Source organism: Rousettus aegyptiacus, unplaced genomic scaffold (assembly GCF_014176215.1).
Source record: "Rousettus aegyptiacus isolate mRouAeg1 unplaced genomic scaffold, mRouAeg1.p scaffold_m13_p_7, whole genome shotgun sequence".
NCBI lineage: Eukaryota > Metazoa > Chordata > Mammalia > Chiroptera > Pteropodidae > Rousettus > Rousettus aegyptiacus.
Window position 1 is genome coordinate 21,964,959 of NW_023416310.1, and position 27,993 is coordinate 21,992,951.

Below are 27,993 nucleotides of genomic sequence, written 5' to 3' on the forward strand. Positions count from 1 at the left end.
ACGCATGGGGGGACAGGTAAAAGGGCCATCTCCCAGGCTTTCCCTGGAAGGAGGTCACGTGCACACTTCACATCCTGCTCCCCGTGGGTCGGCTTGTTTTCGGCTTGTTTTCACGCATCTAGGGATTAGCTGCAGTCCCCTATGGAACTCAGAGGAGCCAGTAGGCTCTTCCGCTGCCTCCTCCGCCTGGCTCACTCCAGCTATAAAACCAGGTCACCAGAATCTCCCTGGAAGGAGCTCGTACACGGGCCTGGTGCCCCAGCTGTTCAAGGGATACTGCCTTGTGAAATTAAAATTTTCTAAGAGAGTAGAACTTACGTTCTCGCCAAAACGAGAAGTTTTTAAAAAAGGAAATATGTGAGACAGTAAAGGTGTTAATTAACTTGAAGGTGGGAATCCTTTCACAATGTATACATGTACCAAATCATCAGAGCGTATGTTTTAAATATATTATAATTTTATTTTTAATTACACCTCAATAAATGTGAAGAATAAAATAAAAATAAATACTGTTTAAGCCCACTGATACTTCATCTCTAATTACACCCTCTCCCCATTTCTGTCCACCCTTCCCAGAAGTAATCATCGGCCTGAATTTTTACATTTGCAATATCCTGGCTTTTCTTTATAATTTTTATTGTATATGATTGTGTTCTTAAAACATATACGCATGTATGCATGTTGTTTAGATTTGCATGTCAATATTCATCACATTTTCCACCAAATGCTAACTGATCTCTTGGCTGATAATTCCTACCTCTCAATTTATTCTCTCTTTGTTCTATATACTTTTTTGGTTTTTAATCAAGTCATGTCACTGCTCAACACACCTCAGGGATTCCCCTGCCACTTCATTGCTGAATCAGTTTCTTTCTCAACCCTAATATTCTGAGCTTCACCAAATCCTTTCATTTCTCTGAGCCTCAGTTTCTTTATCTGTAAAATGGGAATGAAAATACTCACCTTGCAGGATTGTTTTGAGAATCAAATGAGATGAGTATGTAAAGGACCTGACACACCGTAGGGGTGCAGCCCAGAGGTGCTCATTTTATTGTTATTCCTCCCCCTGAGCCATTCTTTTTTTTCATGATTATTATTACTCCTCTCTGAACTTTCCCCCAAGCCATAGAACAGGGCCCTTCATATGGTGAGCACTCCGGAAATGTTTGCTGAATTTAAAATTAACCAGTCCTGGTCAGTTCATACACAAGTTGATAATGCCCAGGGCGGAGACTCCTGTTAATCGGTCTGCGAAGGACCCCCAAAGGGAGGTCAATATTGCCTAATCTGAAAGGAGGGAGGAGGACACTGACAGCTCCTCTTGCTAAGGAGAGTAAATAAGTGTTATAAGATCTGTAGAACATTTTCAGTAGCAACGTGTGGGTATGGGCTTAGCTGGGCTGCTCCTCCAGCTGGCTTCGGTCCATCATTAGTCGGCTGCCCTGAAAGCAGAGCTGGCTGCTTGGGAAGACCGCAGGGTTAGCTGGGGCCCCAGCTGGAGGGCGGGAGCCCATTCCTCTGATGTGCACAGTTGCCTCTGGGCCTGGAATCCATCCCTGGCTCAGTTGCCACAGGACAATTTTAGATCCTGTAGAGTTGGCTGGAGTCCCTCGTATGCCCATGTCTCTGTGTATGAACTGCTTGTCACTTGCCTTTTTCTCTGAGCTTTTTCAAAGAGGATGGAAGAAATTAATGGCTGTAAATGACTGAAGCCCTCTTGTTACAGTTTTATTTATGCATGATTTTGACAGGTTGTCTTCCTGTTGAGAAATGGCAAGTTTCTTATCTTTTGAGAAAGATTGTCCTCATTAATCTGAGAAGTGGTGCTACGCGCTTTGCTGGAGTAAGACAACATGTAATTAGTCTTAGCAAAAATACGACCAAAGAGGCCTGTGGTCCCTACAGAACCACTTCATCTTTAATTTGGTTTGTTTCACTACTAGGTCCTCCTCCTGTCCTCCCCATTACCACTGCCTGGTCTTCAGACTTACAAAAGAAAGTCACTGTTTTCTAAGGAGTGCCGTGTTTTAAAAAAACTGTGCACATGCTAAAAGACAGAATAAGGGGTGCCTTAATGTAAGATTATTTCAATGTAACTAAATATGTATATGAATATATTTCTATTCATCATAACAAAATAAAATAATGTTCTATGATAAGCAATGTATATCAACTACTCAAAAAATGATTAAGATTTATCTTCTATCTTGGACAGCACAGAGTGACTTATCAAATGTCAATGGTTATGCTAACATTTATTTTAGCAAAGAGATAATTACAAGGGTTGAAAAGCCTATTGAACCCCTCAGATTGTCCACACATCAGCTGGTTTTCATCCAAACCAGTTTATAATCTAAAACAGGAAACTCCTTACTTTAGTTGCAACTGAGGTTATAACCTTTTAGTTTTTTGTTCTTAAAAAGTTTCCATGGCCTGAGTGACCCCACCAAATTTCACACTGTCTTTGAACTTCTGAATGCTACTCTGCTACTAAGAGAAATGCCTGTATTGCATCAAATGGGTCGCGCAGAGACTCCCCTGCCGCCATCACCGGGCTTAGGGACTTTGGCACCTAGGTATTAGTTTCCCATTGCTGCTATAACAAATTACTACAAACTTAGTAGTCTAAGGCAACACAAATTTATTCTCATATGGTTCTGAAAGTCAGAAGTCCAAAATAAGCCTCAAGGTGTCGGCAAGGCTGCATTCCTCTCTAGAATCTGTAAGGAGAGTTGTTTTCTTTGCCTTTTCCAGCTGATAGAGGCCACCTGCATTCCTTGGCTCATGGCCTCTTCCTCTATCTTCAAAGCCAGCAGTGACATCTTCAAATTTCTTTTGCTCTCTGACTTCCGCTCTTGTTGTCACATCTACTTACCTACCTAGATAATCCAAAATAATCTCCCCATCTCAAGATCCTGAGCTTGACCACATCTGCCAGGTGAGGTCACATATTCAGATTCAGATTCTAAAGATTCAGACACGGACATCTTTGGAAGGCCACTATTCTGCCTACCACAGTAGCTTATCCCTCAAATTCTGGGTCTAGGCCTCTACCCAAAGGACCTCACAACCCTTGTCTGTGAAATGCTAATGTCACAACATCTATCCTGACCAGAGTAGCTCAGTTCAGGTCTTTTTCATGTCCATAGCTTGCAAATCATGGTCTCATGTGGTTATATATAATCAGGAGAGTCTGCATCACACCTCAAAATTTAGTTTTTAGGGAGGCTTAGAAAGCTAGATCCTGAGAGGGAATGTTCAAAAGTTGCCAAATGGTCAAAAATGCTATAAATGTCTGCTGAACCTAGTCAAGTCTCAGGCTGTGGCGCGGATTTGGTTTTCAGTACCCCATTGAAGGGGAACACTTACAAAATGGAACCAGAACAGCAGTGACGGTGAGGGAGCCAGACACCGTGGCTCAGGAGTATTCATGGATTTGAGGATGTGAGGCCAGCCTTAAAAGACACACGGCTGAGGTTTCTTAGCAACGAAGGAAGGGCTTGCACATGGAAGAGAGATCGGCCTTGTGTGTGTCTCCAAAAGGCAATGCCAGGACTACAGGGTGACCTAGTGGCAGAGCGTTCTACCTCTCAATCAGCATGCTCCAGAGACAGATGTGTCGCCCCAACAGGCAAGGGGTTTGCTGCCACTTAAAGTTTTGAGGCAGAAACAGGAAGACAAGATGTTGGGGCACAAAGAGGGGATTCAAATGTCAGATGAGAATTGTAGTAGATAGCTTCACAGCTTTCAGCATTTTGTTCTTACCCAATAACCCAGATATTGGTTCCAATTTCATACGGAAGTAGTATTTTTTTAAGGAGAAAATGCTTGATTTTTCAAAATCTTGACTTTATATTTAATCTTCTGATTCATGATCCTCTGCTCTTTTTTTTTTTTTTAACAGTAGTTAAATAAGTTAGTATTTTAAAACAGTATAATAGCTTATTTCTATGCTGATTCCGAAGTCTAGATTTTACCTCCACCTACGGCCGCAGCGGAGGACTTAATGTGTCTTTGTGTTCTGTAACGCCCTCATCCCAACAACAGGCCTGGAAAGGTTGATCTCCCACTGTCAAGGCCAAATTTTAACTGGATACAAGTTGATGGATTTATGTAGGAAATAAGCGGTTCCAATCTGTTTTTCTTTTCTGTGTATGCAATTGTCTGTATTTGACCCTGGCAGAGAACCCTTGGTCAGCTGCCCCAGCTGATCACCTCCACGCAGAGATGGTGCTGGCAGGTGTTGGGGCTGAGAGTAGGGGCCATGTTGACCTGCTTCTTTCCAAACTGCTCAGAGGGTTACACACGGACGCACACCCACAAAGTCTGTTCTGGAAAGCTACTCTGCAAAACGGAATGTAACACAGGGAACGACACATGTTTCTCAGCTAAAAATCAATATGTTTTCACTTGAATTTAACCTAATCTTCTTTTGTTCAAATGCAAACCCACATTGCTTGATATGACACAGAAATGACAGGCACCATTAGTAACAGGCGCTTAGGCCTCTTTGCATTCTTTTTCATAAAATGGGAAAAACAGCTTTTGTTCATTTGCTAAGCACCATAATAGATAGGTTTGCAGATTAAATGCAAAAGTTTCTGAAATTGTCATAAATCCCCTATTCAAAGAGTGGGTTGTGTGTGTGCGTGTGTGCGTGTGTGTGCGTGTGCGTGTGCGTGCGCGTGCGTGTGTGTGTGTGTGTGATGGTGGTGAGGATAGGAAATGGGGGCATATGAAGCTGCAAAAAAAAAAAACCATATTCTTCCTGCTTTGTTGACCCTCTTCTACCAATCTTCACGCCAAATAACAATAGGTAATTAATTATATGGTATATTTACAGGCATTGTTTTTCCTTTATTCTTAGAAAGTGTTCCTCTTGCCTTGCCGTGTTTTGTCCTGAGCAGGGAGCTCTGCTGCAGGAGAATAGAAGGAATCTTCACTAGCAGGTGTTGCAATCAAATAAGATTTACAACAAAAGGCACTGACAGACATTCACGATATGGGTAATATTTGCAGCTTGCACGGCGATTAGCTAGAAATGCTAAGCAGCAGTTCTCAGAAATGACTGTAATTAGTAATCTTTTAACGCAGCTAAACCAACTCACAGCATCTCTTCCTAGACTCTAGAATCTAAAAATAGAACATGATAAGCATTCCCCCGACATTATGTTCAGTTTAATTCTCCCACAAAGAGACCCCTTCCTTGTTTCTTTCTCTAAACTCCACACTTCCTTCCTTTCTTCTTCTTCTCTTTATCCCTCTTCTGTAGGCAACCCAGCCCGGATACTGCTTTTCATCTCATTTTTTCTTTTTTCATTGAAAGAAAAAAAAATTGCATCTGATCCTCCCCACCCCCACCCCCAGCCCCCACCACCAAGTGGTCACAGTTCCACGTGTTCATGTCCTCTTAAGGACTCTCTAAAGTACACTCCAACTGTTCCTGCTCGCCAGCCCTTCAGGGAGCAGCAGGGCTCAGGAATCCGGTGGCCAACGGCTAGCTGGGTGGCAAAACCACACTAGGTACTTCTTTTCCTTGATGCTTATACTCTAGTCGGGGGAAGATGACACAAGAGGGAAGGAAGCTGGGCAACGGGTTGCAGAATAGATAGAACCAACTGACTAGGATGCTTACATCCCATCAACTCACTGACCCCGTGCCCCTGAACCCTGCTTCAGGACAGTAAGACTGTGGCCAAGGCAAGTGACTCTACACTTTTATAATGCACCTGATCAACCCACAGTTCGCCCAGAGCTGCAGCAGGTCAACGAAGCCAGACGCTCCCATCCTTCTAGAGGATGCTTGTATCCCGCAGGTGAAGGGACTAAAGCTCAGAGAGGCTGGGCCACCCCATTTTGGGGGATCCACCCTTGCCTCTTCTGAGATGAGAGGCCCTGGACTCCAGAACACACTTCGCTCCACAAGGCAGACGGCGGTGTGGCTACACACGTGCCCATCCCCCTTCTCTCTGAGAAGAGCTCTTTGTAGCTTCTTTAAGAAGGAAACAGCTCCATCAAGGGAGGAACATTATTCACTTCCTGTTAGAACAGACTTTTATTAGGATCAAGTTCTATGCTAGACCCCTGCCCACAGGAAGTAGTGAAAGAAAGAAGAAAAAGGGTTACCCCAGATGCACTTCTGGGGGCCGATTCAGAAGAAAGGCTCTGGAGAGCTTAGAGCACGAGGGGGCTACAGGCCCAGAGACCCAGCATCTTCCAACCAGAGACTCTCCTCTCTCCTGCACAGGTCTGTGCTCTGGAAGGGCCTGAGGAATGGCAGAAAGGCCGTCAGTCTGGGTGCTTAGTGGGTGGGTCGGCTTAACTCTTAGATGCCTGCCAGCTCTTTCTGGAGAATATTAAAGCCAATCACTTTTTCACGCATTTGACAGCTCTTTGCTGAGCACCTACTTTGTGCTAGGCCCTGTGCCAGGCATGGGGACACAAAGGAAACTAGACAGATTTGTTTCACATCCGCCCTGAACTTAGAGTCTAGTGGAAGAAATTAAAGGACCACACAAACACCTCTATAATCACAAATGGGACAAGGGAATGTTCCCAGGGGGATATGAAGGGGATCCTAATGGAGGCTCCACAGTGATTCCTGCCTGTAAAAGTGATAGAATCTGCAAGAGCAGGAGGAAGGGAGCAAGGGGACAGAAAGCTGCCTCCTGTACTTTTAGAAGCTGGCCAGTCACAGTTACACAAGAGTGATGATGCTTTAGATGCCCAAAGCTTAGTTCAAATAGTGGATCATGGAAACGGGTCATTTATTCCTGGCAGGAACCTAGAAGCTGAATCTGGTACCCTAGGCTGGTGTGAAGGGTGTGTTCTCTCCATGGGGATTGGCTAGCAACCTTTGCAGGGTTCTTGAAGCAGAAATGACAATACCTACCATCATCAGCAAATATTTACAAACCTTTTGTTAAAAGAAGTGCTAAGGATCACATGATAGTCCTTATGTTTAAGTTTTTGAGGCACCTCGATACTCTTTTCCATAGTGGCTACACAAATTTACATTCCCTCCAGCAGTGCACCAAAGGTTCCCTGTTTTCCACATCCTGGATAACACTTATCTCTTCTGCTTTTGATTACAGTGATCCTGCCATGTGTAAGGTGATATCTCCTTCTGATTTTTGTTTGCTCTTCCCTGATCATTAAAGATGCTGAGTACCTGATAGCCATTTGAATTTCTTCTTTGGAGAAGAGTCTATTTTTTTTTAAACGTCAGAAATATTTCAATAAAGCTATTAAAAAAAAAAAAAAGTAGAGGGAATGGAATATCTACAACTCTTGTGAAAACCCAGGGAGGGATTCCAAACAGGCTTCTTCAGGTTTATGTCCATCTCTGCAGCTTAGTTCTACTCAGTTTGTCTGCTTAGTCTGTACCCCACAGACACGCAGGCCCCGCCGCCTTCGCACCTGAGCACACACACTCCTGCAGAGGAGAGGACAGTGGAAACGGTTAGTGGGGAAGGATGGGCTACCTCAATTAACTGACATGCTTCGGATTCGAGTGTTCTTTTATTTAACTTTCTGGAGCACTGAATAATAAGCTAAACATGACTTCTATGGTTGAAAATACCTTAGTTTCTTTTCTTACATGAATCTAGTATACTGAAGGTTATCAAATTGTTTGTGGACCAATGAGAAAATTGAACATTCAGGTCTTTTATTTTGAACTTTGATTGTCATTTTATTACGATTGGACCTACAGGAGGTTGGGTTGAATGTCCTGGGAATTACTCAAGAAATATTTGAGTTTTACAGATGAGGAAACTTATGTCCTGAGACATTTAAGTCATTTACCCAAGGATCATATAACATATAACTAATTTGTTTCATTTTGGTTTTCATTTTGCTACCATATTCCTCTACGTTTTCTTCAGGACTCTGGGAGTTTTATATATGTACACACACACACACACACACACACACATATGTAGTTTTATATATATATATATAAAACTCCCAGAGTCTCTCTCTCTATATATATACACACACACACACACACATATGTAGATATGTATATATATACATATATACACATATAAATTCATAGTTGCCTTAAATAAAAGCTGTCTAACAAAGAACTTTAACTTTATTATCCGTCTGGATAATTAAATTTTACTATATATTGTTCTAATCTAGTTAATTGCAAAAAGGCCAGGTTTCCCTATAATTCCAGATAAAACACATACAGATCATTTACAGATCCAGCTCAATTACATAGTACTTCCAAATTCTTAATTTCAATCTTTTATTAGAATAAAAATCTTTACTGTTTTTCACCAGATTTTTTTTTTAATGGCTAAGGAAAGGAGTGGGGGTGGGGTGTATATTGGCATCTTTGTCTCATTTGGCAATCTCCAGCACCATCTACCGTCAAGAAATAAAATCATGAAGGATTTCAACAACTCATCAGTGAAAATTAGGGCTTAACGAGGGAAAGACTTTTTTTTATAACCCCGGACTTAACCGATTCGTGTACACACATTTTTATTCTAGATTATGAATTTCTTAAAGAGCCAGATGAAATTAAAATTTGATTATTTATGTAATGCTTAAGAGGACTAACTTTGGAAGAGAATAAAAACGAGGTGTTTTGGCTAAACAGTTTAGTAGATATGCGACTTCTCTTACCCTCAGTCTTTTCATCTGTAAAATATAAATAATTATACTTATAAAGTTATTTTGTTGATTAAATGATAGATGTAAAATTTGCCCCAAAGCTAACAGAACAAGGCGGCTATTGCCTGACATTTACAGAGCACGTGCTCAGTGTGAGACTGTGCTGGGAGCTTTCTTCACAGCAATCCCAGGAGATGGAGAGACTCTGAGAGAGAAGGGGCTGTGCCCAAAATGGCACAGCTAAGTGAGAGCCAGGTTTAAATCTAATTTTCCACCTGTTTCCAAAGTCGTTATCTCTCCTGTTAACTCCCAAAACATGTCCCTGAATCCCCGTCTGACAGACTTCTGTGGATCCTTGCTTTGGGGCCATCAGCAAAGATCTGCTTTCCGTGTATTGACATGGGGCCTATCCTTTGTGGTCTGATGCGTGTATCTCATTGTATGTGCCAAGTTGGCCTAACCATGCTATACAGATGTATTGAAGAAAACAATTTCAGGACGACTCTTAGAGAGTTTGATATATAATCTTGACCATAACCAAGGATGAAAATGATGATAAACCTACAGGTCTCTGTAGCCTCAGCATTTCATATAGACTTCTGACTTATCTCACTATGTTATCAACATTTTTTACAAAGTTGTCTTTCTGGAAGAGAATTCCTCAGAATTCATGTTTGCTAAATGACTACCTGAAAAATGATTACATATTATTTCTCCCAGGATGAAGAGGTGAGGCCTCCACGGGGTCTCTGAGGACAGAGACCTTACACATTCTGTGCACTCCAGCACACAGTGACTATTTGAGAATGACCTACTTGAATTGAATCAGGTTGGCTAAAAATTATACTCAAGGTATTTCCTTGCGGACAAACCACTTTAGGCTGCCATCCTTTCTCCTTTCTAATTAAATCTAAAGAGAACTTTTTTAAAATTCAAATTTCTTCTGTAAGGAATGTGAAATAATTTTACTGAGATCCAAAAATATCAACAATTAGAGATGGGTAAAATGTGTATATTAATCACAAAATTATATTGCTAAAGTTTCTTTTAAAACTAAGGGTGTTTTGCCACTCATCTGTTAAAACAAAACAAAACAAAACAACAAAAAACCTACCACACAGAAACATTGTAAGTATTAAATGAAATAATGTATATGGAGCATCTAGCCCAGTGCTTACTCAACTTCATTCTTTCACTTAAAATGATATTTCTGGAGCTCTTACTGGATAGACGACATTTTAGGCACTGGTGGCAAGACAATAGATAAAAGAAATAAAATCTGACTCTCATGAAGCTTACATAGGACTTAGAGGTGAAATAGCGGTCAGGGAATCTGACAAATAATCAAACGAAAAGCGCTATGAAAAAAATCAAAGTAGAGGCAGGAGACCAAAGTGCCAGGAGGTGCTTGTTTAGATAGAACGGTCCCTGAGGACCTCACTGAGCTGTGGGTGATACTTGAGCAAAGAGTTGATGAAGTGAGAGAGTGTGTCATGAGGATATCTGGGAGACAGTGTTTCAGACAGAAAGGACAGAAAAGACAAGGGCCCCTTAGGATGAATGTATGCCTGGCTCAGTCAGTGTCAAGGTGTTCCTTCCCAACGCCGCTCCTACACCACAGCCCTTTGGTTTTCCCAATGGTGGTTCCCACGATCTTACTGATTTAAAATGCATACGTATGTGTCTGAAAAGATATAAAGTAGCCGAGGTGGAGTTCTCTGTGGTAAGACAGTTCCTGCTTTATGACTACTTGATTTACCATGTTGTAAAGGGTGACGGGGTTTCCAAACTAGATCACAGGACCCTACTTAACATCTAATGTAGATGGGATGTGGGGTGTTTGTAATAGAATACAGTGGAAAACAACTCATACCCGTGTATAGCACGATATTCTACATTCCATTTCAGCTCTGACATTCTGTAATTCTATGATTTACAAAAGGAGCAACAGGAAAATTCATTACCTGCACTAGGGGTTGAATGGGCCTTTGTGGGTTGACCTGCAGACCCAACAAACACTTCTAACATTCTCTCTACAGAAAAGCGAGTTCTGGGGTTTAAATGTTATGTTTAAAGACATTCTGAACACAGCCTATCTGTGAATTAGAGACTTCCTGTGGTGGGTGAGACCATCCCTGGTGGCAGTGGGCAGGAAGAGATTAAAGAGCACAGCCCAGAACTACTGTAGCTGTAGCATTATGGGGAAAACACTAATCGTTACAGAGAACCCAGGCGTAGACCTTAGAGAGCCAGGAGCTGCAGAGTCGCATGGCTAACACTGCTAAAACTCAAGGCAAAGAAAGAAAAAAGAGAGAGAGAGAGAGAGAGATGCTAGATAGATAGATAAAGCAGGCAAACCACGGTTTGTGGAATACATGGCAAAACCTCAGCAGAAGTGGACCGATGGAGCTCTGTAAAGAAGGAGTCTAAAACTTTTGATGTGCTTTTCTGTTTACCTTTTGGGCGTGCATGCTCTTCTCCTTAGGCAGGCAGCCTGAGGCATTGTCTGTCTCCAGGATTCAGATGGTTGCAGCAGCGGGAATGCAAAGTGGCAAAACATATTTTGAATAATAGGTTTAGTTACTCAAAGCAGGATTTTGTAGGAAAACGCTGAGCTTAAAAACCAGGCTCAATTCAGAGTGTGAGAAAGTTGTTTCAAATTGTTTTATTTCCTCCTTTGACATATGAAAATCCGCACAGAACCATAAAAGTCTGTACAGGAAATAAAAAGGAGGTGAGAGGAAGGTCTTTCTCTTTAGACGACCAGGAGCGTGTAGGAAAGAGAAAGGAGAAGCTTATTGAGCAGGTTAGACAAGCTTCTTCATATTCCCTCTGGTTAATACCGTTCAAGCTTTCGCCATAAACGGAAATCAACTCACTGCTTTATTCATCAAGAAAATTTCATTTAAAATCTTTAAAAAGTTGGCCAAACTACACAGAGTACTTACTGATACAGTAAAAACTGAATGACATCAAGGCCAACATGCTCCACTCAAATCATTCTCTTTATTATTTATTAATATGAATGCTGATCCATAACAATAACAACTGTTTCTTGATGAGGTATGATGGTTTTTAAGGGGAAAAGTTATATCAAGTCAAGAATGTTTGAACTCTGAAATGAACTCGCAGTGTTTCTGCTGTTGTAGCCACCAGCCCCCGAAAGACACACGGACCACCAGAACTCAACGAGTTATAGGAAATGCTCTTTATTCAGCCAGCTGGGTCTGCCAGGGGTATGCAGATTCCAAATTAAGCAGCCCCAAAATGTAGAGGTACAGAGTTTTTAAGCCCCAAATCCCATTCTTCATTCTGTCTACACACAAAGGTCTATCCTTCTTCTATTCGTTACCTGTCAACTCACAGGTCAGGTGCGTAAGAGGGGTTACAGAAGCAGAAAGCTTGTTTAGAATGTTATGTTCTTATGGGTAACAGCCTATGCTCCCATGGACATAGCCATGTTCTCATGGACATAGCCAAGCAGTAATTTTCCTGCAAGTAATAAATTTCTAGCAGTCATTTTTCAGCCATTACACTGCAAGGTAAGAAACCAGTTTAGTTTAGTTCCAGCTTTTGTAGATGTGAACTGGACAACCAGACTTGCTTATTTGTTTGATGTCTTCAATATTTTTAATGATTATAATACTTCATGTAAGAAAGACAGCATGCTCCTCCCTCATAGATAAGATTAAAAGGCAAACACAAAAACTAGGATCTTAAAAGCCCAGTTTCTATATATTGTCATGACAATAGTTATCAGTGAGGTAGATGATAATCATAATGTAAAATACTGGAGAAAAGTTAGCACCAAATACCTTATGCATTTGGTAGAATGTTTTGAATTTTTCCATCAAAAGAAGATTCACACATAGGAAATTCATGCATATGAAATTCATTTTATTCAGAAGATTATTTAAATATGAGGAAAAATATAGTAATGAGAAAGAAAAATACTAGAATGCCTACTTTCATTTTTACTTAAATTTTATTGTATTTAATATTCAAGGCATCAGTGGAAAGTTCCATAGTTCATAAATAAATATACGTATGCGGGGGATGTGGGCTCCCGACAGTATTTGCTGATTGTGGTATACAATCAATAGAGTTTGGAGGCCACTGGATTAGAAGGCAGAACTATCAAGATACCTGGTACAATTAAAGATTTGACTTCTGTAATTCTCCCTTGTGCTATGTCCTGCCACATACGTGTGTCTATATGGAAAGAGAACGTTGAGGATACAGGTTTTGTTATGTTTCCAGACCTGTCACCATGATTCCTTACGCTAAAGTAATAAAATGATTTCTGACTATGATTAGTTTGCCATGGAGCTTAACTGTGGGGAAAGTATGTAAGTAGTCCAGCTCATTTTTCTCCTTGAGAACAAACTAGTCGACAGTTTGGTATTAACTTCAGTCTCCTGAAGTTAGTCTCTAATCTGAGTTAATCTCTCAGGGTCTGAGTTGTCTGAGGCCTTCCCTGTGGGAATCCTGGAATGAGGTGACTCTTATCCAGCAAAGCTCTGCTAGCCACCGTGGGCCTTCTTTATAACCAGTGGTTTCCAAACCGAGCTCCTGGACCCTTGCCTTTCCATGGTGTTCTCCATCCTACCCCACCCCGCTTCACAGTTCTGCTTTAATCCATTTTATATTTTCAGCTTTGGCATAGGGTTTACTTCTAAGACATGCTGGGAAATTGCTGCTTTACCTGACTACCATTTGCATCTACTCCCAATGCTGAGTTCTCTGGGTTCATCTAATTGTACCTATAAATTTATAGACACATCTCTTCCAGGATGAGCATGTCTCTTTTTTACCAGGCTCAGTCTGTCTGCCTCCTTATCAGTCTGGAGACTTCCTGCTGTGTGTGCTTTTGGTAGAATACCCGTCCCTCTCTCAGCTCAGGTGTTCAGGAATTCCTGGACTCCCTTAGGCAACATGTGTCCACTTCTCCTGTGGGCTCTGTAGCTCCTGCAGAATCTAATCCCTTCTACACAGTAGCTGCCTAATAAAGTTTTGTTGACATGAATTACCAATGAAAGAACAGGAGGAAGTGTTAGGAAATCAAATTCAAGGAACCAGTACGAATACCTTAATTGACGAAATAAAGGCTTGTCCAGCCATACCATCTGTTTTCTGATTGCCATGGAAACCAGGATGCTCTTCAGGCCTCATGGTTTGAAGCCCAGATAATTGAGGACAATTGGCTGGGGAGAATGCAGCAAAGAGGCCATTCCTGGCCAAGGGTGACATTGGCTCAATTATTCAATTTCCTCATTTGTGAAGCCAGGGGACAGACTAAATGGTGTCTCAATCCCTGGTCTGGTATTCAGCCTATGTGCCCTCATAAGCACATTCTAGGTATTAATATATTGAAATACTTTCTTACTGATTGGTATACTGCTGCTGGCCCACTTCTCCTAAGGGCTCTCCTCCAACCTCCTCCTCCCAACCCTCACTAGACTGTTTCTACCCCTCCCCTTCCCCTCAGATCTCTCCATGATCTTGCAATTAAAAGGCTAAAACTTGACTGAGCAGGGATCTTCCAAACCCAATTTAGCCCCGTGGCCTTGATAAATCATTAATATGCCACCCTGGTCAGTTTCCTACCAAACCTGGCAATCCAGCAATCCTTGAGTCCAAAAAGGCACATTGGGGAGTCCCTCCTTGGAGGATTGGGTTGGGTCAAGGAGATGAAGATTTGCTTCTGCCGGAACTACTCAGTCTAGCTGTCCAGATTGTATCACCATCTATATGCATTAGAGTGCTGCCCAGGCAAAGAAGGAAAGGCATAATCCACAAGGTTAGGCTTGGAGCCTGCAGCCCTGGAGAAGTGAACCTTTCAGGTCTGGACAACCTGTGGCTCAGTTGGACCTTCCTTCATGAGGGCAGAGTTTAAGCTGCTTGCTGGGATTTATTCAGCTGACCCAGGCCATGGCCAACTCATCGCAAACCCAAGGTTGCTGTTGGAGATAAAGGAAAACTTTGCATGAAAAGTTGAGCTGGAAGAAGAGATTTGAGGCTCACATCCACAAAAATGCACCTGGCGACTCAGAGACTCAGCTAAGTCCACTTTTCCTTCCTCTCACTTCCTATCAATGGCCAACCCCTGGCTTGATATCTCAACATCATAAGTGCTTTGCAGTCGGCCTAGAATTTTACTATGCACAATTGTATTTGATTCTTGCTATAACACCATACTGTGCAGTAATTATTATTACTCATTTTACAAACAAGGAAACCGAAGAAACTCAAAGAGGTTCAATAACCTGCCCCTACTCCTTTGGGAGTCAGGCCCTTAAACTTTAAGTCCATCGTCTCCTATGATGACATCACGTTGCTTTCTAAAGTCCTTGAATAAAGACAGCGCCCTCTTCTGTTTGACTTAGTAAGAAGCAGCCCAGTGAAACTCAGGGGCGTAAGTCCATTTCTGAAGCAAGCAGGTGGCAGCATGCTAGATTAGGTGGACATCAAAAGGAAATACATCCTGGGAGCTTGCGGCCTTGTCAGGGAAGCAACATACATACACATGAAACTCTTAAAGAAAAACGTAAGAATTCGTGTTATTTTTGTCATAGGCACTTACTGATTTCTCCACATAATGAAACATCAGAAGAATAGAGCTCATTGCAATGTTGCCTTTTCAACAGCAAGAAAAATAACTGCACAACATGACAGTGGAAATCTTACTTCTTGGATGTGTACTCATTGACCAAAGAGAAGGAAGAGGATGGCAGATTTAATTAGTGGAGAAGAAGGATTTCCCAGTATTGGAAAAGAATGTGGAAGAAAGAAGAGCAGCCCATTCCGATAGTAGCATTGGGTGACGCATAAAATCCAAGTGAGGCACGTTTGCTGAAATCTGCTAAAGGAAGGAGTATTGAGAAGCCTCTGACATCCTTCCACTGTCCTTACTGCTCTGGGCTTTTCCGCACGAATTTTCCTCTGTGGATGAAGAAAACTAAATAACTTGTCATGTTTCATGACTTTATGATCTTTTTGTCTGCCATATATGTAAGGAAATGAAGACAGTTTTATTATCCCATCCTCATTAGGAAAATACTCAAAAGGACCTCTCAGAATAGATTGGTCTCTGGGTGTGTGTCTGGTGGCGGGGTTGGATGGCTGGTCCCAGGGCCACGAGGGAAGGGTGTACAGTACAGTGACATGGGGCTGTCTGCTCCCTGTGGCAGGATGGAGGTGGAGTCAGGAAATGGGGGAGGGAGGAGGCGAGAAGAGAGGATATAAGAGATGGCAGGATGTGGAGTGCGGCTTCACATGATCCCTGCAACAACTCGATGACATCATTAACTTCTAAAGATAATTGAGGAGAATGACCAGTTACAGAGACCTCCAAGGGCCTGAATTTCTAGTTGAGGAGAAGCAAGGCACAAAAACAGTTGTAAATGCAGGAGCTCAGACTAGTTCCATTAGAGGGCTTCCAAAATTCCCAAAGGGCAGGGAGGCTTCCGCTTACATCTGGGTTCCATAATTAATCACTTTAAGACTTTTTTTTTTTTTTTTTTTTTTTTTTTTTTAACATCTGAACCTATACAAATTGCTTGCTTTCCTAGCTTTTAAACTTTGGGGGAGATTATACCAGGTACCTTTTTGGTCCTCCTCAACTCACGATTCCATGATTCTTTTTATGCTCTAAATTACAGTTTCTGAAAATCTGGTCTTTGAAGCCCCTCCAGGTGGCCTGTGGTTGCCCAAATTCAAGGGGTAGGTTTTGTATGAAGGGTATTTTCTGCTAGAGATTTGAATGCTTCATAAAAGGGTACAGAAATAGATATTTGAAAATTATAACCACAACGTCACATGCTAGGCCAAACACTTCAAATGATGTGGTTCGTGTGTGTGTGTGTGTGTGTGTGTGTGTGTGTGTGTGTGTGGTTTCAACAGAAGCTTTGAGGTAATTGGTCCAAGGGATTCCTTCAGTGTGGTTCACAGTCTAAAATCCCATTTGGGATGAATTTAAACCAAGCACTTATAAGACAGTAAGAAATCAGACCACTTTGAGAATCTTTAAAACAGGTATTTGTAACAGATAATTCAACTGAGAAAAATCTTGACCCTAGACCTTTGCCATTTTATTTCTGACCTCAAGGGAAGGTTATCTTGGCCATGTTGCCCTCATATTTAATTTTTGTGTAAAGAAATGCTTAGCTTTGAAGTTCAGTTCTGAATCCTACTAAAGGAGATGGTTTGGGAAGAGGTTGGCTAGAAAACCCATTCCCAGAAAGAATCTTTTGAAAACTTTCAGTAATTGTTAGCATTGTAACTATTTTCTAGCTCTAATATTTAAAAAATGCTGTTGTATCCATTGTTTCGAAACCATGGAGCATGCAGATCCTTCAGAGAGCAAGACTGGTGGCAGTAGAATTTTCTTCAATCTCACCAAATCATGAAAAACACGCACAGCTACTAGGACCATAAGGGAAAAACACCGAGGACATCTTCAACAAAACTAGTTAAAAAGGAAATTCCCACAACGCCAGATGGGTAGGTGTGCCAAAACAAGAGACAGCAACAGCGTATGAGAGAGAAAGGGAAGTCTGGAAAGATCTGATGAGCCAGAGGATCAATAAATTACCAGCAAAACTCTCCTGAAAAGAGAGGACATACATGGTGTGAGAACCTAGGTGAGCAAATTGAAAAATATCTGGTGAGAAAGGCTCCAAATTGGTGGTGGGGGGCGGGGTGGAGACAGGGGACCCGTGGCGGTGGTGAGCTGGATCACAATCCACCCCCCACCCCCCAACATGTCTACCTTCTAATCTCTAAAATCCGTGACCATATTTCCCTATACGGCAAACAGACTTGGCAGATGTAATTAAGTTAAAGGCCTTGAGATGGGGAGAGCATCCTGGATGACCCAGGTGGACCTAATATAACCATCCTCCTTACAGGAGGGAGGTAGGAGAATCAAAATCAGAAAGGAGGTGGGACAGCATAAGCAGATGTTGGAGCAATGAGCTTGACGATGGAGGAAGGGCCACAAGCCCAGAATGCAGGCACCCTGTAGAAGCTGAAGAAGGCAAGGAAATGGAGTCTCACCAATTTCCAGAGGGAGTCTGGCACTGCCCATGCTTTGATTTTAGCCAAATGAAACCCATTTTGGACTTCTGACCTCTAGAACTGTAAGCTGATAAATTTGCAGTTTTAAGTTGGTGGTGATTTGTTACAGTAGTAATAGGAAACTAATACAGATGGAAACTACATTTCGCAGAATCCCCTTTCCTGTACGTCCTGGTTAGATGTGGCCTAAAGGAGAACTTGGACAAGATTTGGGGAAGCAGGAGTGAGTGACGCAGGAGCCACTCTTCTGAGGGTCTTTGTGATGAGATAAGGTGCTTGTATGTCCTCACTCTCTGATCCACATCTGGCTCTTTTTCCAGCGTGCAAGCCCTGCTACCCATCGGGTGCTTGGCTGTGCACCCACAGAGGCATAGCAACCCTGAGGCAAAAGCTCCCTAAATGCCCCTTCACAGCCCAACTTCAGCATTGGACACTTGGCCTCTCAGATTCCATTGCATTCTTCAACCTGTCCTCTAATACCGGAGCCTTGAGAGGATCAGGTAGATAATATCGGTGTTTCTTAAAGTGATTATGCCATTTACTTTTCAACAGTGAACATTTCTATTGTCCCAGCCTCAATAACACTTAACACTGGCTGATTCTTAAATTTTAACTAATCTGTAAGCTGTGTGCTGACATCTCCTTGTGGCTTTAAACTTCATTTCCCTGATAACACATTTGGTTGAGTAGCTTTTAATATTTTTAGCGGTCTTCTGGATTTGCTTGTTTGTGAAGTGCATATGACTTTTGACCATTATTCTACTGGGTTATCTGCCTGTTTATTCTTCATTCATGGTTCTTTATATACTCTGGATATTAGTTCTTTATCGATTATATATATTCAAATATCTTATCCCAGTGTGTAGCCTGCCTTTTCACTATCTTGAAAAAGTTTCTAATTTTGATGTGATCAAATTTATCAGCCTTTTTTTTATGGTTAGTGCTTATTGTATCTTCACATAAACCCAGCAATTCTACTCTTAGATATATGCTCTAGAAAAACTCTTGAAAAATTCTCTAAGTTAAAGAATATTCATAGAAGCTTTGTTTCTAATAGAAAATAAAACAAAACAAAACAAACAAACAAACAAAAACCAAAAAACCCAAACCTAGAAACTCCCTAAATGTTCACAAGGAGATAAATCCACATAGCCATGTCCATACAAGGTAATGAACTACAAACACATGAGTCCACTTGGATATATGTCACAAATACAACGTTAACTAGAAAAAGAAATTCCTTTTATTAAAAATTCGAAATCAGTCCAAGTTAAATACTATGTTATTTAGAGATAAAAACAGAGGTGTTAAGCCATAAAGAGAAGGAAAGGGGCAATTCTCACAAACCTGAGGATTGAGGTTGCTTCTGGGGAAATGAAGGGGATGTGGGGTTAAGAGGGGCACGTAAGGGGCCTCAAAAATACGATCGACGTTCTATTTTTTAACTTAAGAGGGGTTTGCATATCTATATTATCCTTTTTTTGGAAATGAACATGTTTTATATACTGATATTATGTTAGCTATTTTCTCAATAAAACATTTTAACAGATATTATTCTCCTTAACAATCATATTTGTCATCCTAGATTAAGGGAACTGGATAGGAGATTCTGAATACTTTAGGAGAGCAGTTCCCAAAAGTCAGCTGTGGGCCTGTTGCATCCAAATAGTGTGGGCCACTGTGTTAAAACTACAGACTGCTGGCCCCCACCCAGGTACAGAATCAGAACATCCAGGGTGGGACTGAGGAATCGGTGTAATTTCGACTGGATAATTTTCTACCTAGTTATGTTGGGCCACCCCAGAGTACCCAGTCCTCTGCAGTAATCCTCCTGCAGGATTTAAGTTGCTCTCTACTGTCCTCTCGTGGTCAATTTTTTTCACACAAACGGAGCAGAGTAAGCCAGCAAGATGAGCAAGAGAGCAAACAGATTCAGTCCTGGGATATGTGGTCTGTCCTGGTGTGGTGGAGGTTCTGAGGACTTGCATAGTTTGGCTAGATACCAAAACATGGCACCTAGAACCCATTAGCTTGTCTAATATTTCTATTTCAAGTTCTAAGTGCTCTAGCCAGGCTTACTTGCCTGAAACATAGCTGTGCTCCTCCTGACAGGGATGATCCCGCAGTCCACCTCCTACTTAATGCAGACCCTCCTGCTGCTTGGTCCCTGCTCATGGAGATGCCCGGACTCTGGATCCTGCCTCCCCACCTGGACCCAGGATCCGCACATACCTGGTCTCCTTTTCTGCCTGAACAAACATCTATGGTCTAACTAGACCCCTGGTCCTGGGCTCTCCTGCAGTGACTCTATTTTGCCCTTGAAATTCCACAAGACCAGGGCTGTTAAGAGGGTAAGAATCAAAAACTGCGAGAAATACAGCCTTAAGGCAGATAGATAAATACTCTGAGGCTACCTCGAATGTGCTAGGTGCCTGGGTCTTCCCCGCCCCCAACCCCCTTCCTCCTCCTTTTTCTTTTTCCACCGTTGGTCAGAGTTTCTGATTCCTGAAATGAGCTTGGAATGGGCAGGTACACACTGAAAAATCATGGAGCTTGTGTAACTCAATGGAGGAGCCTAGACCAGACCGGGCAGATTCCAAGTACCATCTACACTCAGGCCATCTCTGTCTCCAGCTCTGACCTCACTGGAGTCCTTAATTTAGACTCTATTATTGTAAATTGTCACTGACCTCTCCTGAGTATAAATCTCTGCTTCCTTCCCAGGAGGTCATAACCCACTCAGTGGAAGGTAGTATAGTATAATGATTAAAACTATTAGTTTAGAATAAGAATTGGATTGGAATCTCTGCTTGTTTATAGGCTGAGTGACCTTGGGACATTATATTAAGATCCTTACACCTCAATTTCCCCATCTGTAAATTGGGGATAATAATAGTTAACTCAAAGTTTATTGGAATTATCAAATGAGACAGAGTAAAAAATGCTTATCACATTTCATATACATAGAAGTACTTAATAAGTGTTACTCGTTATTATTTATTATGAAGTCCAGACCTTTTAGGGCTCAAAGGGCTGTATCTCAGAAGAGGCGTCATTGCCAAAGGATCCTATTGGAACAGCCAGCTCACCAGGTACTCTCTAGAGAATGCTCCAGTTTGACTCCATGCTGACTGTCTCCTCCGAACTCCATCATGCCTCTGGCCCAGCAGATGGAATCTCGCCCTCCAACCCAGAGATCACACTGCCCTCTCTGTCAGTTGACTAGGCCAAGAGCAATGCTCAGTCAGAAGAGGAAACCCCATTTACTGTCCCGCTGGCTTCCCCTTTCCTCTCCCCGTACTTCCTCTCACTTACACTTTCAGCTTGCCAAGAATGAGACACTGTTCTACCCACATCCATCTACTGTCACTCAGAGTTCAGGGAAGGAAAAGGCTTCCACATTCAGAGAACAGTGTTTCTAATCAGGTGTCATATAGTTACATGCTTCTAATGTAATAGTTGAATCCCTCAAAGAAACTCTTCAGAGTACCCCAGGAAAATGAAACGAAACAAACAACCAAACAGTGAACGTGATGTGCTCGAGATTGCCCGTTGTACACACACTCAGCACCCCCAGCAGACCTCTGCTCCTACCCTCGAGCCGCCTTGTTTAACTCGACATTTTCTTCCTCCCATCCTCCCAAGTCCAGTCTCTGTGGTGAAGAGTGAACTGTGCACAAAAAAGGGATTCTACTGAAAGTAATCTCACAGGCTGATCTGATCATAAATTCCCAACTGGGCAGGTCATGGTGGGTAGTCACGCCTCAGGCCTATAACTTCATTAGTGAAAGGTTTTTGAGCCAGCCCTGTCCATTGTTCTTGTGCATGTAAGTTAACATACCTTGAAATGCCAGAAGTCATACCCTTCGAATGCATAACCACTCTCAAAAAAGCACATAATTTTGTTAACTTTCCTGTAATCCCATCCCCACCTGCTTTCTCCAACTTTCACATAACCTTGCTTACATTCCCTCCTTAATTTCAAATACACAAAAGAAACAGCAAGACTGTCGTTTTTCAAAGCATTTAGGATCTTGCTTCCCAGCGATAGTCATCAGTTTTGGCTCAAATAAAATCTTATAAAAATTCTTTACGGGTTTTGACATGTCTTATGTTGACAGTGTTGTATCATTTTGCAGGTTGCCTCTTACCCGCAGGCAGCAGCCCCAGGCCTGCTGAGTCCGCTGTTTCCTATGGATGATGACATTGACCAGAATTCACACCCAAAGTGAACTTTGCCTGACTCACTGGGGATAGTTTCGTAAGGCGCCCCTCTGTTTTCTAGGATATAGAGTCTCGAGTATTATTCAGAGTACTGTGATCACGCTTGCCTTGAACTTCACTATAAAATAAACTCTTTATTCATAATTGGACACTGGGAAAAATGGAAATGTCATGGTAATCCTAAAACTCCGTGTTCACTGGCTATGTGACCTTGTTGAGTTAGTTTCCTGTCTCTGGAATCCTCTTCTGTCGAAGAAGAGGGCTGGGCGAAATGGTCTAAGAGGCTAATATCAGGGTTAGCAGTGCTAGAAGAAGTCACATCTGCTGTCTGCAGCACCCCCCTGCTGAGAATCTCCAGACGTGCAGACAGTATGTCTGTTTGCTTTATTCCTCAACACAACTTCAAGGCTAGGTTCTTGACTCACCTATGACGAAGATCCCGTCAGGTGACTTGCTGAAGGTCAGCAAGTAAGTCAATTTCAGAGCCCAAAACAGTAACTGAAGTCTCCCTCCCATCTTTATTCCATGAAGAAACCCTAAAGTAACCCCCTGCCACCACCACCCCCAGAAAAACTCTAGACAGATTTACAATCACATAAAACTTCTTTTTAACTTAAATTTGAACTTTCAAAACAGTGTGTATTTACACACGTAGACTGCCATTCAAACTCTTCCTTTAACCTGCATGAAACCTTCACACACACACACACACACACACACACACACACACACAAATTAGCAATTGCGGTGAAACTATATCAATGAGTTTTTTCTTTCCACTTAAAAAAAAAAAAAAGAAAAAACAAGGAACTTCAGTTTTGATACACAGCCACACACCACTCAGGACCTGGTGGCACTCATGCCACCAGGGGTACTGGTGCAGATACTCGCACTGGCTCAGCCCTGAGTACAGAATTCTCAAAACGCAGCAAGGCTCGCTTGAGGTTAAATCACTGAAAGCAAGCTCTGTTTCCCAAGGCAACGTTATCTTATCTCCGACTTTTTTCCCTTATCTAAGAACAGAGAGGATCGCATTCTTCCTGCTTTCCCAGAGCACTGCTTGCATTTTTGGAAGCAATGCTGATTTCTTATTTTCCTATAGTAATCGCAACTTTCATGTAACTTTGAAAAAGGAAATTAGGGATCTTGCAAGATCTCGTAGTCAGGAAGTCTTTTTTTTTTTTTTTTTTAGGTATTTATGCTTAATTGTTTCGCCATTATTTCTACGAAAATGCCAGTTTGACTCAGAAAGTTCTTCTACCCCGCCCAGGTAGGAAAGGAGAGAAGGGGTGAAGTGGGAGGGAGGGGAAGCGGAAGTGCAGAGAGAGCCAGAGACCAGAGAAAGCCTACGGTGGGGCCCGCAAAAGGAAAAAAAAAAAAAAAAATGCTAACCTTGAAACTAAAGGCCATGGAGATAACCACAGACACCAGCAGCTGAAGCCAGAGCGTGAACCGAAAGAGAGGGGTGGAGAGAGGGGTTGGGGGTCCAAAAAACTCCCTGACAATGGAGAAGGATGGAAACAGCATGGCCACGCTGGCAGGATGCCCGATGACGACACCGAGCCTCCCTGGGAGTTTAGCTCACCCTCAGGGCACAGGAGAGAAGGTGAACGGGGTGGGGCAGAGCCTCTGAGTTACCTTGAATAGGCGATTTTGATTTCCATTGCATTGCTAGCCAGGATTAAGCTTTCCATCACTAAACTCAGTCACAGGTTAATAAAGAACATGATATTTCTGCATATTTGAATTTTATGACTGAAAGGCTTACCTGCTATATACTAGCAATCTTTTGTTGTATTGAAGAATGTTGTGGTGGATCTATAAAATATTTTTACTGCCAAAAGTTAAGGTCATTGTCAGAATGCCTTACAGCAAATCTAATGCAGAAGCCTAATAGAGTAATGTAGCTTTGATAATACTTTTTTAGTATCAAATAATAGAACTAAAATAATATACATAAGTAATATATGAACTTATTTTAAAGAAAAATAAATAGAACCTTTATGTTGACTTTTTTCTATTATAATGTTTCTGAAATAGATATAAATATAAAATAGATATAAAATTCTTACGTGATGCGTTTTTATAATTATGAGGGGAAAAATATTAAATATAAACAGTACCCATATAATTTGAGGTAACACTATTAATTTAATGATAATTGATGTCGTTTTGCTGAAACTAAATTGCTACGCAAAGGGCGAATGGCAATTCAGCGCAGCTTCTTTTGTGTTCAGCATGTTTATTCTACCATATGCCCTGGGACAACTCAAGCTTTCTGTTCCATTTTTGATTTTGCTAATGAACAAACAGACACATTCAAAATCTGACGGCTGTCATGGATTGAGTGACCCCCCCAAGTTCAAGGAGTCCCGAAGCAAAGTGTAGGGTCACTACCTTTTTACCATGAAACTGGGGAAAGGACTCTTGTCACCACTCAAAGTTTATCCTACTGCCACATAATGAAATGTGTGGTGTGTCTCACCCCATCATCACATCTGTAGCATTTCTACCACAGCCAGCCACAGGCCTCAACAAGAAGTGAATAAAAATGTGCGCTGAGTGCAACTCAGCTTCGAAACCAAGTTTATATAATTTAGTAAAAGAAAAAAAAGCTAATGCATTCATCCACCAGTGTATGCTTATTAATGCTTTCGATCTAGAATAAATTAACCTATTGGTTCTCTTGCACATTTATAGCTTAACCCATTTATTTATAAGTATAGACAGAAAAGTCTTATGTAGAGGCGTTTCAAGCACCAGTAATTTTTCCCAGAGGTTGTGGGGAAGGAGTGGGTGGAGGAAGACATGCTTTAACTATAACTCAGAATTACCCTAAAAGTAGATTTGACATTGTCCTTGTCCTTGTGGCACATCCAGATCAAGAGTCTATTTAAATCTTTCTCATGGGAGATGGAGCTGTTGTAGTCAGGTGCTGGACGCTCATTCCTAGAGGTCTTAAAGGCTGGGAGAAACCCATCAATGACTGCTGAAACTAGGAGTCAGCCCTACCCTCTAGGCCACTGGCAATTCAGCAAGCCTGCACCTTCCGTCTGTCCCAACTCTCCGCCCTCTGATCTCCTTCCTGACAAAGTAGTTCTGGAGTCCTTTCCTCCATGTGCTACATATCTCGGGCATGTTCCTGGCCCATTTAATGACGTTTTGGAGTCAGTGTAGATCGACCTACTTTTTTTGACCTGTATTACTTAGGCTCTCGTTAACGATGTTTCTAGCAACATAATGTGTTCCTGGAACACAGTCTCCTTTTTTGTACAGGCATTACGCCTTCAAGGGCAAAAGCGTGGTAGGAGAAGAGCTAGCTCATGTTCATGATCAGCATCCTATTCCTTGAAGTCAGTTATCAGCTAGAATTATTCTCAGGAAATAGAAACTATCTAGGCCTGAACTATTCTGATATGAAGTCATAGTACCATGACAGATTAAATAAAAGGCTCATTTATTATCTCGTATATTTAGATATTATAAGCATACATGTGGACAGAGTAGATAGTCTCTGATTACTTTTTGTGACTCAATCTCCACCTACATTTTCATTCTTTACCCTTTTCCTCTTCCTACCACAACTCTAACTCACAACTCATGTGATTTATTTCAGTGATTTGATTGATGATCTCAGAAAGTCAGTCTAATGAGTCCCTAAAACTAAGTGTTCAGGATAAACAAGAGTACTAAGAGGCATTTTTTTCTTTGAGTTGGAATCTTAAGAATGGTTCTTTGGTGATTCATATAATGAATGTGGGCCTTCCTTATCTTTGCTGGCTGTTGCATAGTTCCAAGGCTGCAAAATTTTATCATTCTTATGTTCCTGAGATATACTTCGGGAAGCTCTTATCTTTTTGTAAAAATAGTTGTTAGAAATTGAAGCAATAATTCAAAAAGTAAATTTTCAATTGCTCAAGTGTTTTGAACATGCAAAAAATGTTCCTTGTCTGTTATTTCAAACTTACATTTGAAAGTGTAAATGCTGGCTTTATCCATATATAAGTGTGACAGATTTTCTCCCAAGCTGTGCTAATAGAGGTCATAAGCACCCTCGCCCCCCACAAAGCCTCTGATTTTATTTGCAGAATCCTAGAAATATGCATTTAGATGTCATCTAAAGGTATTTGGAAATTTAAGTGACTTCCTTGAGTCCCTTCTAACTCTAAATCTGTGAATTTACAAACATGCTACAGAATCTTATAGCAAAGGTATGAATAAACTGTGCTTTCCAGAAAAGCACTGAATTGGAAATAATCCGAAAGTAATATGAAATCAATGCTAAATGAAAATAATGAACATGATTTATCATTTTTGAAATGTTTCATAAAAAACTTGACATTTCTATAGGTTACTAGTATTTTGTTAGTACTTATTAATAAAAGTAGCATTTTTATTCTTTAATATTTTTAAGTTTTCTTCTCCTATGAGGTAAAACAAATAATGCACAAGTGGAAAACTTAAAATGACCTTTAAATTTTGTATATTAAAAATTAATTAGCACTATTTGACCTTGAGACTTTGAAGGGTAGCAATGGAAGAATTAGGAAAGATCACCAAGAGCAAAGATATGTCATTAGAAACCAAGGACAAGATCGTCCACACCCTCGTATTCCCAATTAATTAATACAGATATGAAAGTTGGGAAGTCACTGGAAAATTGGAAGGCTAATTGGAAAAAAGTTGATTCATTTGAAATATGACATTGGAGGAGAGCTGTAGGGATACCTTGAACCACCAGAAAGATGAATGAGTGGGTCCTAGAGCAAATTAAGCATGAAACATTGTTGAAAGCAAAAATGACAAGACTGAAGCTATCTTACGTCATCCGTGTCATGAGAAGTCAGGGTTCTTTGGAAAAGGCAGTAATACTGTGAAAAATAGAAGACAGCAAGAAAAGAATAAGACCAAATATGAGATCGATTGACTCTTTAAAAGACTCCTAGGAATGAGTCTACAGGACCTGAGCAGGGCTGTCGAGGACAGGACATTGTGGACATGGCTCATGCATGGCTCATGCATAGGGTCGACAGGAGTTGAAGCCGACTCCATGACATGTAACACACATCTCACCTTTCTGCACTCACTGTCAGAGCCTAAGTTTGCCATCCCTGCTCAGCAAACATGCAGCATAAATGTACACTAGCAACTAGTCTTGATCAGAAAAGGTAAGAAAGAGCTCTTGATTCCATGTGAAGAGTTTTGAGCTTCGTTACTGTGTGGCCTGGATAAGTCACACTGACTCTTTGAGAGGCTGTTTCCTCATCTGCAAAATGGAAATTAAAATGCGTGCTCTTCCTATTTCAGAGATAGAAGTGACAAAGTCCTCTGAACACTCCAAAGTGCTCTCCACATGCAGTGTGCCACGTGTCTGATAAAGAAGGCAAAAAGCATTTTCATACCTCTTGCATCGAATCTTCCATTGTGTCCACTGGATATACACAACCTGAGAATTAACTTGTGGGAGAAAAGGCATTTGGCAAGTAGAGAATGACTGTGACACCAATAATTTATCTGGGTGATAACAAGAAACCTGTTGGCCAACTACTAAAGAACAGGTGCTGCTCATGTGACAAGTGCTTCGTTTCAGGCAGTGAAGGCTTTGCAGAGCATGTGAGCTCTGAGAGCTGCCAAATAGGAGCCAGAGACGAGAGTGCTCCTGTTAGAAGACATTGGAGAAGCAGGAAAACAAAATTTCCTTTTGTTTCTTTCAACATGGTCTTTGAACCCCTTTTTGCGTAAAACACCAAAAATGAATAAAGACTACATTCAACAGTGGTTCCTCTAGAATAAAGCTGCCTGATCTCATCTTTACTTTAGAAATTCAGGAGTAGATCATCACCTACACTGCCATATACACTGTTTCTCAAAGGGTGGTCCATGCAACATCAATTCTGGATAATATGTTGAAATGCAAATTCCTGGGCCCCAATCTCCAAACTAAGAACCTGACAATTAGGTGGTCAGAGAATCCACACAACTGGCAAGCAATCCAGTAGATATACATGCACATAAATATCCCAGTCTTCCAATTTGTCATCTTAATTACAAATGCTACCTTAA

The 27,993-nt window shown here is 41.4% G+C and overlaps 1 long non-coding RNA gene across 1 annotated transcript; it reads left to right on the forward strand.

Moving 5' to 3' along the window:
- Nucleotides 1-23,111: 23,111 nt before the first annotated feature.
- LOC118605286 lies at nucleotides 23,112-27,708 on the forward strand. The gene is made up of 2 exons (XR_004952041.1): nucleotides 23,112-23,200; nucleotides 27,238-27,708. It is a non-coding gene; the product is annotated as an uncharacterized LOC118605286 (long non-coding RNA).
- The last annotated feature ends 285 nt before the right edge of the window (nucleotides 27,709-27,993 follow it).